Source organism: Mustela lutreola, chromosome 3 (assembly GCF_030435805.1).
Source record: "Mustela lutreola isolate mMusLut2 chromosome 3, mMusLut2.pri, whole genome shotgun sequence".
In the NCBI taxonomy this organism is placed as follows: Eukaryota; Metazoa; Chordata; class Mammalia; order Carnivora; family Mustelidae; genus Mustela; species Mustela lutreola.
In genome coordinates this window covers 42,410,708-42,427,356 of record NC_081292.1, presented here as the reverse complement: position 1 = coordinate 42,427,356, position 16,649 = coordinate 42,410,708, and the positions used below count along the sequence as shown (strand labels likewise).

Sequence of the window (16,649 nt, the reverse complement as noted above, 5' to 3'; positions counted from 1 at the left end):
TGGCATTCTTGTGAGCAGGAAAGGTTTTCATGAACCCAGTGACTTCTGGAGGCTGCAGAGTTCATAACTGGGAGCCAGAGAAGAAAAGTGGGAAGACACAGAATGGTTGCCCCCGGAGACAGTCTGACTTGGAAAATCATACGAGCCCAGCCCTTTTGGACTCCGAGCTATCCACGTGAGATTGCTCACAGTGCGGGGCCCCTTTGAAGTACTTGACACTTGTGGCACGACCTTGGGACACAGAGACCAGCAACACAGGATCAACAGAGGAAGACCCAAGCTGCAAAAAGTGAAAGAAACTAAGATTCTCTGCTTGGGAATAAAAGCCTGCCAGTATCTGGTTTTGAACTGCCTACAACCAAGTCTATGGATGATGGATGGGGACCCATGGTGGGCAAAGAGAAGGCCATGACTTTCCACCAGCCTAGAAGATGGGGGACTCAAACTGGTACTGATTAATTTAAGAAATGAATAAAATGTGGTCTTTCTTGCATTCCTCCTCGGTGGAGCCATTTATACATGTGATATTACTTTTCATATTTATGATGTAGAGGCCAAAGCATATGCCTTGAATCACTTCTATTTTTGGAACATATTCCTTGTGTTCTTTGGAAACATTCCTTGTAATGTCTGCAAACTCTAAACATTTTTCGTTGATTTGTGCCTAATTACAAAAGTGATCCATGTTAATTATAGAAAAAAATTAAAAGATAAAAGCATCAATAGGAAAAGGAATCTTTTACAATATGATTTTCAATACCTATACATATTATTTGTGTACGTATATTTGACTGATCTCCAAGGTGGGGTATGTACTTTTTTTCCTCTTATAATTAATATTGAGATCAATTGCACATTTTAAATTATTTAGTATAAACCCTAGAAGTGGAATTATTGGGTCAAAGGCTACATTCATTTTTAAGCATTTATTGCATTTTCCTAAATTTCTTTCCCTAAAGATGTATCAGTTGACTATCTAAAGAGCAGTTCACGAGAATGCCTATTTGCTGCACACTTACCAAGATCAGGTATTGCCGTTTCTTAAATGCCGTCACCTACACAGGTCACCGTTGGCTCTCATCTGGATGACTTATGACAGCCATCACTCTCCCTGATCTAATCCCTGATCCAATCAATCTCCGTATCTTGTCCAGCATGGTTCTCCTGGCCCATGAGTCTGATCATGCCAGTTTCCTTCTTAGAACCTTTTAATACCATCCACGGGCCACAGAATAGACTTGAATGTCCTTATGGCCCATGAGCTTCTTCCTGTCCTGTTCCATCTATCCTTTTGGGGTCGTCTCTATCATCTTGTCATGTGCCCCTATACCCCGTATGGGGAACTCATTTGCATTTTTAGGAGTCATTCATGTTTCCCTGAACCCCAACCCCCCAACTCTCGGTTCCCGTCCCTAACCCCTCTCTTCACTTTCTAGTCTCTGTACATGCAACTTACTCAGGTAGGCACACTCCTTCCCTCTCTGGCAAGCTAACTACCTCCTCCCACACCAGTGCTGAGGAACAGGGCTTTTTCCCATCTGAACTGCTCAGACCGGTGTGTGACATTACACAACACCGCCCCCTAGAGGACCTCCTTGCATTCTGGGACAAGTAGTCCCCTAACTCCAGAGTGCTTTGGGAACTTAACTGATGGAATATTCAGGGATCCTGATGCCAGCCATACCCCAATTATTTCCTTAGATATTGCCTCTGCCCCATGCTTTCTGCTCTCCTCTTGTGGAACTTCAAAAAAACCTGTGAGACTTTCCTACTGGGTCCTCAGATCTCTTACTCTTTTTCGTATTTCCCATCTTTGTTTCTCTGTGCTGCATTTGATGGTTTCTTCCTTCCCATCTTCCGGTTTGCCAATTCTCTCTTCAGCCACATATAATTTACTGTTAAATCTTTCTGCTGAGCTACTCATGTTGCTAATTGTAATTTTTAATTATAGAAATTTTATTTGGTTCTTTTTAGGTTCTGCACTGTTACCTTTCATTTTTAAAAAAGATATTTATTTGAGAGGGAGAGAGAGATGTGTGTGCAATGAGAAGCAGAGGGAAGGAGAGAATCTCAAGCAGACTCCCCACAGAGCACAAAGCCCGATAAGGGGCTCAGTCTCATGACCTTGAGATCATGACCTGAGCCGAAATCAAGAGTCTCTTAACCAACTGAGTCACCCAGAGGCCCCTGCCCTATTGCTTTTTGAATGCAATTTCCAGGTCCCTGCTAAAACCTTTATTCTTGTGTTTTAGTTCTATAAATATAGTAAGTATACCTGTTTTATAGTTTGCATATGATAATCGTTAGTTCTGTGTGTCTATTTCTGTTGTCTGGTCTTTCTGCTCTTTTTAACTTACAGTTTCTGGTTTCTGAGTGTGTCTGATTATCTTTCGCTATGTGCTGATTATTGTATTTGGAACACTGAAGTAATGAGGACCCCTCGGATGAGGACATATCTATCCTGGAAGCATTTTCACCTATTTTTTGTTGTGTGCCTGGAGTACTATTAGTCCAGGGCTCCCTTCAACTAAGTTCAAGTCTTGAGTTTTTCCTCAGCCACCTGGCCGTGCTAACACTAGGCTGCAAGCTTTTCTTCCAGTTCACCTTATTCTAAGGCTCTGGACCTTTGGAATTTCAACTTAAAGAATTTTTTTTCTTGCTTTTTGTTTTTTTAAGATTTATTTATTTATTTGACAGAGGGAGAGAGCACAAGCAGGTGAAGTAGCAGGTAGAGGGAGAAGCAGGCTCCCTGCTGAGCAAGAAGCCAGGTGGGGGTTCTCATGACCTGAGCCGAAGGCAGATGCTTAACGAACTGAGTACCTAGGTGCCCCAGAAAAGATGTACATAAAATATGTACACAGTACATATTTTTGGTAGGTTCTAGATTTTGACTTTTGTCTTCCTGAGCCTAGAAATCCACAGCTTGGTTTTCAACTGCTTTTTTTGTGGGATCAGGAAATTCCCTCAGGACAAGGGCAGCTTTGAATGCTGGGCTTACCTCTCTGGGTTCTTATCCTTGCCCAGATTTGAACCCAGCAATTACTCACTACCTTGTTTGTTTTTTGATGCTTTTTGTTTTTTTTAATCCATCCAGTTCTTTGACTTGTCCTCAGTGGGTAGATTGGTCCTACTTACCTTAGCTTTCACACCAAAAGTGGTCATCTTTATTCCTTGTTTTGCTTGGACCTAACAATGCCAAAGGATAGAACTTGAACTTAGCTCTCAGCTATGGCTCAGATAAGAAAGGATCTCTCTGAATGGTATATATGAACTCCCAGACTGAGGAAGGAGAGACCAAAGCCCCCTTTCAGCTCTTTAGATGGATGGCGGGGGACTGTGCACAGGTCTCCTTTAGAGGGCATTCATCTCAAGCAGTTCTCCTGGCCGCAGGCAGGTGGCGTCCCCATCTCCACTACTTGGCTCTGAGCTTCTGTGACAGAGCTGGTCATGCCAGTCTACAGCTCCCAGAATGCACTTCTGCTAGTGCTCTCTGGTCAGCAGCCGGCTCAGGGCACTTCACCTATAGGAAATGCATTCCTTGTCATGGGCTGTGCCCCTCCCAGTCCCCCAGTCCCAGCCTCACTTCTTTTCCAGTTGTGTCCTGACAGTCTCTGTGCAAATGTAGAACAAGGTGGTGCATGGGGAGAGGAAAGGATGGAAAGCACTCTAGCTGCCCATTTTGGGGGGGTCAGTCCAGACCTTGAGTTTCTCAAGCAGATTAAGGGAAGTTTTCCTGTGGCAGGGTTGCTCTGGTTTTAGCATCATGCCATGGGTGGTGTTGTAGACTAAATAATGCCTCCCCCTGCCACTGCCCCCAATGTCCTTGTCCTAATCTAGGGAACCTGTGAATATGTCACCATAACAGCAAAAGGGACTTGCTGTTGTGATTAAGTTAAGTTAATGATGTTGAGATAGGGAGATCATTCTACATTATTTGAGTGGTCCCAAAGTAATGCCAAAAGTCCTCTATAAGAGGAAGGCAGGAGGGTCAGAGGAAGAGAAAGAGACTTGATGACAGGAGTAGAGGTTAGAGTAATCTGAGAAAGGGGACATTAGACAAAGAATGCAGGAGGCCTCAAGAAGCAGAAAGAATGCACAAAATGGATCCTCTCCTAGAGCCCCCAGAAGAAAGCAACCCTGTCAAAACCTTGATTTTAGGACTTCTGACTTCCAGACTGCAAGATAATAAATTGGTGTTGTTTTAAGCCATTAAGTCTGTGGTAATTCGTTACAGCAGCAATAGAAAGTGGATCCAGGTGAGCCATCAATTTAATTTATTGTCTAGTTCCAGCACTAACTATTATAGTTGATGGAAACTGTTTTCAGACGCTGGAGACAGGTCCAAGTTACGCTCTCAACAAAAGTTGTCATCGCGATTGAGAAAGGTTGAGGTTTTGTCTTTTTTCTACACCATCTACGCTGCCTCCTCTTCTTCTTCTTCTTCTTCTTCTTCTTCTTCTTCTTCTTCTTCTTCTTCTTCTTTTTGGTGTGTGTTCTTTATTTAATTTAACATCACCATCTCACTATGACGTGAGATGTCAGGGTAAAAAAAAAACAACAGAAATATATTTTATTTGTTTTAGCCAATAAACCTTTGGACATAACATTTTCTCTGCCTTGAAAACTGCTTCTACCTACCCAAACACCCCACACATTTACCAACTTCCAAACTCCTATTTGCCCAATTAATTCTTTCTAATCACTCCAACTGCAGCTTAACATTACCTCCTCCAGGAAGCCATCCCTGACTCCTGAGTGCTATGATCCCAGAGCACCTGGTACTTCTGTGACATGCTTGTTCTCATACTGTATTATAATTGTCTGTTTACTTCTTTGCAAGCCACCTTAGACTAGACCTTTGCCCAGGTGCCTAGAACTCAGAAGGAATTCAGTAAATATTTGCAGAATAAATAAATGAACAAATTTCCAAAGGAGTTTTTGCTAACCCCATGTGCAGAGCACTTACGTGGCTTGTCCAAAGTCAGTCGCATACCAGAACAGAGTTGAGATCCAAATGTAGACCTATCAAATCCAAGTCCAGTGTTCTTTACAGTGTCTCCTAAGGCCTGACATAAGCCTGGATGTTCAGACAGGGTAGGAGAAACGTGCCCTTCAGACAGAGTATCGTCACCCACCTAAATAATTGAAGAGAAGTCTAGAAGAAAACACACTAATAGGAAATCATGATTATCTCTGGGAAGATAGAGGGGGTTAGGAGGACTGTGGTATTGTTCAAAGGGGCCTTAAATTGTACCTCTAATGTATTTATGTGTTTCTTATATAGTGAAGAATTAATTTTTAAAAATGAGCACCACCAAAGGATTTTCTGTACCACATTCTCTAGTTGATGAATTTTTCCATTAAAGGATTTGGAAATTAGCACTGATGCTTTACTTTACTGCTTATTCAAAAAAGAATAAAGAAAAGAAAAGAAAACAACCAAGAGACTCTGGCCCCAATTTAAAAAAAATGCTTACCATTACACTCAGCACTAAAACTAATTGAATTGAGAAGATGGACTGTGGTAAGTGAAGTGTGGTAGTGACTAGACTTCTTAATTTGTTAGTTTCTTTCAATTTATGACTCTTGGTCGTGGACGATTTATCTTTGATGCTCTTTCTCTATTTGTGTTTATTTCTAGTCATAAAGCATCTGGTCTGTGTAATTAAGGGGAGCTGAGAAAATATAATTAGCCAAACAGGCAGGAAGTAGATGGCAAATCTTCTTCATGACAGAAATGTATTCCTTCCTGGCTAAAGACCTTATATTTTTACTCCCCTGGGGCCTTTGAATGCCCAAATCGCTCCCTTTCTTGAAGCCATTCCTGTAGAGCGCCCTCTGGTGGTTGGTCTGATAAAAAGTCTATCTGCACGAGCTGTTGCCTCATCTCTCAGCCTCCTTCCTGGTTCTGGATGCATGTATAAAAATGCATAGTTATTGGCTTAGGAATGCCCCTGGAGAATGTCTATGAGCACAGGTTAGGGTCTAAGACGTTCAAGAATAAGAGTGTCACAAGAAGAGCTCAAAGTAACAATAATGACAACTTCTAAGTAATCATGAAACCCGGAGAAGTATGTACCATGCCATCCTCTACAAAGCACAGGGTGATTATGGGACTCCTCATGTCCAGACATGGGTACCCTTGGGACCAGCCCCATGCCTGGATGGCACAGCTTAGTATAGGTACGTGGGACAGACTGCATGTTAGGGGATTGGTGTTGCCGTTATGGGTCCGCAACAGAGAGGCTGTCGTAGCCACAGGGAGGTGGACAGATGCACGTGAAAGGACACATATGCAGCCTGAAGAGTGGGAAGTCTTTCTAAGGATCAAACTACTCCTTAGATGCGTTTTGTGAAGTGGTGAATAAGGCTGATTTGAAATAACGACCAGGCACAAACTGAACGCCCCGAACAGGCCTGATGGAAACCTGTGGCTTCATATGGGCCCTCGTCAGGACAAGAACTCATATGTCATCATCTCATTTGCTGACTGAAACACTGGTGAGGCACAAGGCTCTAGAGTTGACATTTCTGGCTCAAAGCCACTATCTTCCTGGCGTGGACCCTGGGAAAGTGGCCCAGGCTCTCCATTCTATGCTTACTCACCTGGACGGTGCAGTAAGGTGAGGAGGACTTGCTGGTGAGGATCTGGCCAGTCAGCCGGAGTAAGAGCTTTGGGCGGGGCTCCACACAGGCCGCTGAGTGACTGAGAACAGTTGTTCTTCGCTGTCACCACACTAGCTCTCCCGTCCTTCACTCCTCTGGGTCCCCGGGTCGGCTCTCAATTTGCCCACATACCCACCACCATCTTGGTTCTCCTGGGGCCCTGCCTGCAGTGTCTTGTCACCACCTCTAAAGCCCACCGTCACGCTGCAGTGGACATCTCTGGGGGTGATGGCTTGACTCACCACTACCTTCTCTCCTGTCAGGCCCAAGTCTTAGCTCACCTGTATGACCCTGGTCACTCAGGAAATGTCCCTTGACTTGTGCTATGCCAAACAGCATCTGCCTTCTGTGCATTGGAAAAGTGGAATAAACAGGCTCAGAGGTTGTCTGTTGCTGGAGCCAAGGCATGCTAATCAGAATGTTCTAGATAGAAAGTCTCATGAGCTTATGTGACCACATCTCTGGCCACATCTTCTCCAACTTCTGAGTCAGCTCCTGTTCTTTAAGAGTTTGAGGGTGGATGCCTACCATTCAGAGAGCCTCTCCCCTCTTTTCCCCCCTGATCTTAGTGAAGATTTGTGCCTCAAAGTGCAAAGTTCTCTACCTCTCCCTTTAAGTGGCAGGCTGCAAAAAGCCTGTCCATTGATTCTTTCCGAACTGAAAGTAGGTGTTTTGCTTGTAAAGCTGGAGCAGGCAGAAGAGTTGCCATCTGGAGAAGAATGGAGAACATTTGTAAAGTGAGCATATCTCCTGTTTGCTATGGCATCAGGCATTAAAAAATGTAACAGATGGCTTCACTAGATGATTACGGACAATATGCAGAGATTCAAACGTGTCTGGTTTTTTGCCTCTTCTCTTGAGTGCCACATTGCAGGACTCGTCAGGAGGCAAAATGGTGTAAAGAAAAGAACACCGACTTTGCAGTGCCGGCAAACTCAGCCTGAGAATGTGTGCCCCATCGTGTGTTCTTGTGCAGCCTGACCCTGCTTCTCCTGCAGCCACATGGCTTTCCCGGGCACCCTCCTTTCCATTCCCATGGGGGTCACTGTGCTCTGTTATCTCGAAACCTCTGAAGCATGTTTGGCACTTACCAAGGGAGGGAGACTCTGCTGCTTGACATTCAAGGGCTGCCATGATATTATCCTGAACAACTGTTTTGTTTTGTTTAGTTTATTGTTGTTGTTGTTGTTGTTGTTGTTGTTTTTTAAGTAAGCTCTACACCCAACATGGGGCTTGAAATCGTGACCCTGAATTCAAAAAGTCACATGCTCTACAGTATGAGGCAGCCAGGCGCCCCCTGTCCTGAACAGTTTCTAAGCCATCTGTGCAGGTATTGTGCTATTCAGATGCTGCTATGGCAGAGTAAACAAATACAGAAAAGAAAAGCCTGCGAGGACCAGCATAAGGAAAGGAGCCGGAGGAGTGGGGCTGATTGGTGGCAGGTTGCTAGGCAACTGTGCAGTCGTGGAAGCAGCTTGGGCTGAGCCACCAATGCCCGAGGCCAGTGAAAACCCCTGCATTTTGTGATTTCTGTTTTCGTTGGAAAGACCCACCATTTAGGGTGCTATCGGATGGAAGTTTGTATAGGCATGTGCCTCCGATAATCGATATGTTCAGGCTCAAGAAATTTCCCCCTGTTCGGTGATGAAAAAACCTATTAATGACTTTGTTTTTATTGGGAGAATGTGTGGGGGGTAGTTGTTGGGTATAGAGTGGGAAACATTTTCTAAGTAGCAAGAAAAGAAAAATGAAATGAAAGTCATTACTCTGCTTTTCAGAATTAGTTTCCTTTCTTTCATGACAGTTGCCTGGAGACTTTGTTTATATGTATTTATAAAGAAATAAATACTGAACACAGGCCTAGAAATCCAAATGAAAAACATGCCACTCTCAGCTCTGAGATGCTGAGTGTTTGAGCTGTGAGGCTAAGAGACCATGTTTGCCTGCATGCTTCTATTTCTATCTTTGCAATCTGCTGAAAAAGAAAAGTTACATACACGTACTCATGCATACACATACATGTATTTACACAAACATATGTGTGTGTGTATAAATTTTTTTTAACAGGAATTTGAATCAACTTGGCATTCTTCCTTATTAAACTGTTATTTAAAAATCGCAATGAACAATTATTGCCAACAAACACTCATTTACTCTTGGTAATGTTTGCAAATGCTACCAGCACCTAAGCACAATTAGTTTAGAGAAGAGTACAGGAAGCACAATGTAAGGGTGGCTGATAAGCCAATTTCTGCCTGTCATCCGCCTTGGCCCAGCTCAGCAGCTCAGGCAGATGAAGGCCAAGGAGATGAGCAGAAATCGACAAAGGCCCCAGATTTGGCATCTGTGCATCAAATGACTCATAGGTCAAAACGAGATTTTTCAAGCCCTTCACAGGCTGAGAAAGTCCCAGTTTCCCTGTGCCTCACATCCTTTCTGTTTTCACGCAAAAGAACATCAAAAGAAATGCACACTGATTGATTTTCCTGTGGGTGTTTTTTTCTTCTCTTGTTCTCAGAAGTTTCTCTCCTTCTCTCTGATAAGCTTGAAGTTAATTTAGCATTTGAAATGTGAGTTTCTAAAACAAATTCCCGTGAATGCTGCATAGCCATGTTTGGTTTGGTGTTCTCTTGAAATCCCTTCTGGTTTTCATTAAGAAAAAAGAAAAAAAGAAAAAAAAAGGCAGATGGGGACAGGGGAAGGGATTTTCCAACGTGTTTCCCAAACAATTACTTCTAGACATCAACGTCAACAAGACAGGATATTCTAATATCACAGTAACAGCTTTCTAGGCACCAAAAAACAAGTCACATTACAACAACTTTAAGAAAGATTGTTGACAACATGATCATTGCCTTTACTTCTTAGAGAAGTTAGAATTTTCCAAGACTAAGCTTTTCTGTCTCTTTAATGATAGTCAAATTTTGATCCTCAAGAGATGCTTGCCATTATTTCCAGAAGAGAGGAGGTGCCGCATGACTTTAAATGTGAAGCTTATGATCACTGAGTATTCCATGTGCAATACTTGCTTTGTACTGTGTGCCTGGACTATATAATGCTCACCTACACATTCATTCGTTCGTTCATTCATTCATTCATTCACTCTGTATTTGCAATTAGCAATGAAGATGGCAGATGGGATTCCTGTTCTTTTTTTTAAGATTTTTATTTATTTATTTATTTGGCAGAGAGAGAGAGAGCACACAAGCAGGGGGAGCTATAGGCAGAGGGAGAGGGAGAAGCAGGCTCCCCGTTGAGCAGGGAGCCTGATGCAGGGCTCAATCCCTCAATTCCAGGACCCTGGGATCATGACCTGAGCTGAAGGCAGACACTTAACAGACTAAGCCACCCAGGCATCCCGTGGGATTCCTGTTCTAATAGATTTTACAGTATGGGAGATGATAAGAGAATGTAGAGAGTGAATAAGTACTTACAGATGCTCTTCGCTGTACAGAGAAGGGGGTGTTGTATATAATAGAGCTAATCTGGTTTTGGAGTATGGAGAGATGTTGTAAAGATGGCCACCAGCTTTTCCTCCTACACCTCAAATCACTTGCTGCTCCAGGATGTGGAGTCTGTTTTCCCTCCTCTTGATCTGGGCTGGCCATGAGATTTGCTTTGATTGGTAGAATGCAGCAGAAGGAACAACAGGGGACTTCTAAGCATCGTCCTCAAGGGTCCTCACAGCTTTCATTTTCACCCTCTTGGAAGTCAACCACCATGTAAAGAAGTCCAGCTGGAGAAATCCTGTGGGGAGAGAGTGGCCATCCCAGCTGAAGGGCCAGACAGATTATGAGTGAGGCCATCTTGGATCCTCCAGCCTCAGGCAGACTGGTCCAGCCAATGACATTTGGCACAGACATGAGCTTCCCTACCAAGCCCAACGCCATATGAGCAGATGAGTGATGGTTGTTCTAAGTCATAAGTCATTACACTTCAAGGAAGATTGTTACGCAACAGCAGGCAACTGAAACAGAGGGTCAAGGAAGTCTTCTGGAGAAAGTTCTATTTAAGTCAAGATTTGAAGAGTGGGTGCAATTTGGTGCTTCAGGAGGGGGCTGGTGTTTCAGGCAGATGGAGCAGCCTGTGAAGACCCTGAGTCTGGAGAAACATGGTGCTGCTAAGAGCCAAGAGAAGCCCAGTGTGGCCAGAATGTAGGGAACCCAGGGGACAGTAGTGAGCCTGGAGGGGTAGACAAGGGTTAGACCATACAAAGCAAGTAAGTTACAAAGGAATGATGCTTCCCTTCATCCTCCATGGTTAGCTCAGCAAAAATGAAAGTAATATCTTTGTCCAGAGGAGGAAAACCCATTGCATGGACCTTGCTAGCTATAACACAAAGACATTGCTGATTAAAAGTAAGGTCTGGTGAGAAAAGGAAGATTCATTTATCCAAGAAATATCTGTTGAGTACTGGTCACGTCCATCATGGGAAAAATAACTCAAAGGATGTGACAGCACATAAAAAGTCACATCAGAGGTCCAGACACACACACAGCTTCCAAATTCTAGAGGGGCCTGAATGTCAGGCAAGCCTATGTCATCTCAGGCTAAGTCACCTAATTTCACTGAGCTTCATCTATAATATTGGAATAATGACAGTCCCTTTATGGGACCATTGGGAGGGTTAAATGAGAAAAATCTATATCAATTTACCTAATTAAACACATGATAGGTATTCAAAAAATGATGGCAAATTATAAGAGAAAATATTGTACAGATGTTGTACAGAGCAAGGTAAAACATATCCAGTTACACAGCATAAGTCGGGATTCAATCGCGTAAGACAATATAAAAGTGCTATTCTTTTGCGTTTGTTACCGTATTCATTAGGAAATCCATTTCTGCCAATGGACGTGGAATATTGCAAAAAAAACGTACAGCTTGAATGTTATTAGCAAAGCCTCCTGCTGAATCCTTCCCATTCTCAGGGACGTAATAGGTCATCAACACCTCTTTTGATCCTGTTTGATACAGTGATGACCAAATGTGCAACAAGAAGCATAAACCAGTGGTGCTTGGTGTGTATTATGTGCCAGGTATCTTGTCCATATAAGGTCCTTTAACTTCCCCAGCAATCTCCAGAGATAAGTACTCATTTTCCCATCTTGCAGACAAGGAAGGCGAGCGTCAGAGAAATCAGTTACTGACTTTCCTCGCACCCTATCCCACAACCAGAAAATGCAAGACTCTGAACTCAAACCCAGGTGTGCTTGACTCCAAAGTCTGTGCTCTCTGCCCCAGGCCAAGCCGCTTCCTCCTCGGACACCCAGATTTAGAAGCTCTGTCGCTTCTGGAGGAAGTCGTCCTAACTGCAAAGCTGTAGCAACTCATGAGGGACCTTCAATGTTTCTTTACATTCTAAGTCAGTGTCTATGTTTTTAAAGCAAAAAATACATTAAAGTGGATGAACCCAAGGGAAGTAGATCATTTCTTGGGAGAAGTAGCACAGTGAGCCACGAGAGTCAGCTGACTGGAGACTGTGCTCAGGAAGAAGCCAAGGGGGGAATCTTCCAGTAACAATCATCATCTTTTTGTCTGCTTAATTTTAAATTTACTAATCTATTTAAGGCTTGTCCAATGGCTTTAGTGTCAGCAGGGATTATCTCTGAGGGCCATTATAGCTCCAAGATTCTATTATCTCACAAATTCTGCTCTGTTGGATCATCAGAATGGTCCTTGCAAGAAGTGGAAATGTCTCTGAGCAGAGCTCTGATTTCTTTAATTTTGGGTACAAGCTTGCGCATATCTAAGAAAGGACACGCTCTAAGATGGTCAGACAGGATGACTTCTTCCAAGGAAGAAAGGAAGCAAATATACATTAAATTTTGTTTTGTGTCAGGATGTAGGCTAAGAATTTTTCCTTATGTAATCAAGCCTAAATCTGACAACCCAGTCTTGTCAAGGCAAAGTTTGACCTGAAAGCAGTTTAAGAAAACATTCATCTTCATCACTGATGCCTGTTTGTTGCGGAATAGCCACGCTAAAGGTGGGTAGATATTCACTCATCTACGCATCAAAATACTTAACTGGCTTGAGATATGATGTGCAGAGAATTGAGAAAATCACAGGAAAGGGCTGGGTAAACAAAATAGAGAACATTTCATGCCGTGGTGGGACATCCAGAGGCGAACCCCAGAAAAGGAGACAGTATCTAGCCATCATGGGGGTGGGAGGGATGGTGTGCACGAGCTTTGTTGGGACACCAGAAAGGTGGGTGAAACCAAGAGAGACAACACCACACCCCACAAGAAGCACCCGGGGCAGGGGTTTTCTTATCATAAGCCTGAACCATTTTGATAGGAGTAAGAAATAATGGCATTCATAGTTTCCTCTCTGAACACTAAGGACAGCAGGAAATGACACTGTGTGCAATGCAAAGGTTAGCCAGATGTAATTTAGTCCTAAAATTAATCCTGAAGTAAAAAAGCTACAGGAGAGTGGAACAAAAAGAATGGGAGCCTCCAGGACGCAAAAGAGGGCTCTTGCAGAGGAGAGAGCAGTTGCCTGAAATAGTCAACAGATGGAGCTGGGGGGCTGCGAACCCCTTTGATTCCAGCAGGGAGCGAATCCTTGGCGGAGAGCTGGGCTCCCTGCCGGTGGGAGCCAGTGCGTCAGTCACAGGCTAATCAGATATTTGCACCAGCCACGCACAGCGCTGTTGATGTGGTCAGAGAAATACGATTCCAGCGGGAGGAATGCGTGAGCCGCTGACAGCACGGTGAAGCGCACAGGCCCCGCGGAGGCTCTGACGCAGCTGGACAAAGCCAGCTCTTTTCTACCTCTGGTCCTTGAGTTCCTGGGTCATGGAGAACCAGAGGCTGGACCTTGAGAGGTCAGGTAGCACCTCGAGGGCTACTGGCTTTGGAAAGCACAACAAATCTCTTCCTTCTATTTTATTTATTTACTTGTATGCCTCTTATTTATAAATGATCTCATCTGTCCAGAATCGGCATTTTTTCTAACAAAGAAAATGTTTTTGTCCATAAATGGAAAGAAAAATCAGCTATGGAGCCTGACCTAATGGGAATGAACTAAAGCCTTGGAGAACCAGCCTAAAATGGGTATAGGGCTTTAGCTACTTGCAGGGTGTGGGGGAGTTGGGTGGTTGGGGGTTGAGGGGGAGAGTTGGACAACGGACTGCTGGACAGCTGCTCTTTCCTGGTGAAGAGTCCCCTTGGCATCAGGACAGAGTTGAAACTCCAAGAAGAAAGGAACCAGCTCTGCCTTGTTTGAATCATTTTGTTTGCTCTATTCCTGGCATGGTGCCTGGCCAGTAGTAGGTGCTAGCCCAGCTTGGGTCCCATAGAGAGACAACAGCTGTCTGTCTAAGCTCATGCCTCTGAAAGAAGAAATAGAGCGAACTTCATGGTTCCAAGGGCTTCCTGGTTTGAAAGATACTCCCGAAGCTAATCCTGGCATCGGTCTCCTTGAATTTTACCTTGGGAAAGTTACCAATGGGGGTTTCCACTTTAGGATTGGACAATCATAATGTCAAATCTAGAGGGCGATGGAGAATTCTTAAAGAGCCATTCAATTTTGCGTTTGATGACACAGAGAAAATCCAACAACAACACAACTACTTCAAGATTTTTCTTCTGGTTGGATGGGAATGGATTGGAAACATCTTTTAGGAAACAGGCCATGATGATAACACTGCATTTGTGTAGTGTTGACATTTCTTATCAATTTTGTTTTGACCTTTAAAAGAATTCTGTGAATGAGGTAGACCAGGCACTTCTAATCCCATTTTACAGATGGGAAAAACTGATATTTAGAAGCTCTAGTTTTTATCCAGACCTACATTTAATTAGAGGCAGACCTGAAATTTGCTTCCATCCTCAGCAGCTTTTAATGGACCACCCAGTTTCCCAGCTCCCAGCTGGATTTGGTCTTAGTGGAAGGAAGCTAAAAATCAGTATGATGGCAGCCTCCCATAAAAGAAACTGATTGTTGTGGTTCAAGTCTTCCTTCTTAGGAAATGTGTCTTCCAGATGTTTTCATTAAAAAAAAACTCAAAAATTATATCCTATAGAAAATTAAATTTGAGTCACTTTCAACTTCTAATGACTAAGTTTTAAATATATGACCACCAATTTTCATGGATTTGTCTTCTGAAATACATGTAAAGGAATGTCACTTTAGGAAAACAGTTATCTCTAAAAACTATATGAAAAGTTAGGGGCAACTGGGTGACTCAGTCGGTTAAGCATCAGATTCTTGATTTTGACTCTGCTCATTATCTTCAGTCCCACATCAGGCTCCCTGCTCAGAGGGGAGCCTAGTCTGCTAGCTCCTTCTCCCTCTCCCCCTTCATTCTCCACCAAGGGAGCACGAACACACTCAGACTCTCTCTCTCCCGCTCTTTCTCAAAATAAATAAATAAACAAATCTAAAAAAAAATAAAAAGAATTAAAAAATATATGAAAAGTTGTCTTCTATAATTTGAAACAATTTGGCCCATGATTGACTCTCGGGATGGTTGAGGGGCACTTCCTTTCCAAAATACGCTTCTTAAATTTCATACATATTTACTTGCTTGTAAGCTTTGACATATGCAAGATGAATTTGGCTTTATTTGAATTATTTGATTCACTTGCCAGCTGGGTAATTTGCAAAGTCAAGTTATAATCACATACTTTTATTCAGAAATAATACCTCTCACAGAGTCAACTTCCTCACTTTTGTTTCTCGAGAGATTTTTTTTTTTAATTTTTTATTTTTTATAAACATATATTTTTATCCCCAGGGGTACAGGTCTGTGAATCACCAGGTTTACACACTTCACAGCACTCACCAAAGCACATACCCTCCCCAATGTCCATAATCCCACCCCTTTATCATATGATCTCTCGAGAGATTTTTTTAAGAAATTGGCAATAGGATAATTCCTTCTGTTGGATTAATCATGTGTGAGCAGCAGCAGTGTGTATCTGAAAGGCTTATGGGCTTTGGAATTAGACATAATTTTGATGCTAAGTGTCACTAGTCTGTTCATTCATTCATTCATTTATTCATCTCTTACTCAAGACTATAGCCTCAGCCTCCTAAATGGACCCCTGCTCTATCTCTCTCCGTCCCATCTTGCTTCTTACTTCTAGGCTCACCTCTTTCCCTAAAGTGCACCTCAGATCGCTTTGCCTCTTTGCTCAAGTACCATTCCTCACTCTCTGAAGCATACAAAGTAACGTGTGGCACCTCAGCAATGCTTCATCATCTGATTTCAGCTGACACTTGTCTTATCTCTTTGCAGAACACTAACCTCCTCCCCACACTCCTATAATTTACTGTCGAGTGGAGGAGGTCAACACTAATCGATCGTCACAGGAGGGTGCCTATGAATCAGGATCCAGGCTCTGAATGGCAAAAGAGGATGCTATCAGGTCTTAAAACTGAGAGCCTTGTTCGGCACATTCAAGGATCTGCCAAACGGCGGGAGAGACGTGAACAGAGGGGTAGTGTGTGGTCGGTGTGACAATCTAGGAGACAGGGCTGTCCATTCAGGGTTTCAGGGAGTTCTCTGATCCATTTTACTCTTATCCTTAGAGCAATGGAAAGGCACTGGATGGTTTTAAATGTTATAAGCAGGATCAAATTTGTATTTTTAAGAACTGACCCTGTGGCCCGTTAGCTCCAGGAGAAGGAGAACTTTACTTTTAGCTTCTGGAAGCTGTCAGAGTGCCTGAAATGCGGTCTTTGAAGACCAGCGCTCTGTAGAGAGCTGTTCCATGACAACCTGGAATAAAGGAATGAAAGAGACATAAAGGAAGAAGGGGAGACGGAAAGAAGAGGAGCGAGGGAGAACCAGTTAAATCAACTGGAGAGAAGGGAAAGCCATTTGCCATTCAAGGTGTCCCTGTAGAGGAAGGAGATACTTCTACATGAATATTCCAAATGTGGGCTGCTGTTTCACTGCTGCAACACGACTTGGCCGAGTCCCTGTTGGAATTTGGCTTCGGAACTGCCTCAAGAAGCTGTTTATC

The 16,649-nt window shown here is 43.3% G+C and overlaps 1 long non-coding RNA gene across 1 annotated transcript in view; it reads right to left on the bottom strand.

Moving 5' to 3' along the window:
• Nucleotides 1-5,062: 5,062 nt before the first annotated feature.
• LOC131826604 (uncharacterized) overlaps nucleotides 5,063-16,649 on the bottom strand; it is a 67,996-nt gene continuing 56,409 nt past the window's right edge. Inside the window, exons 2-3 of the long non-coding RNA XR_009351667.1 lie at nucleotides 6,607-7,375; nucleotides 5,063-5,135 (exon numbers count right to left, since the gene is read on the bottom strand). This is a non-coding gene — a long non-coding RNA (uncharacterized LOC131826604). The remainder of the gene's footprint in view (nucleotides 5,136-6,606; nucleotides 7,376-16,649) is intronic.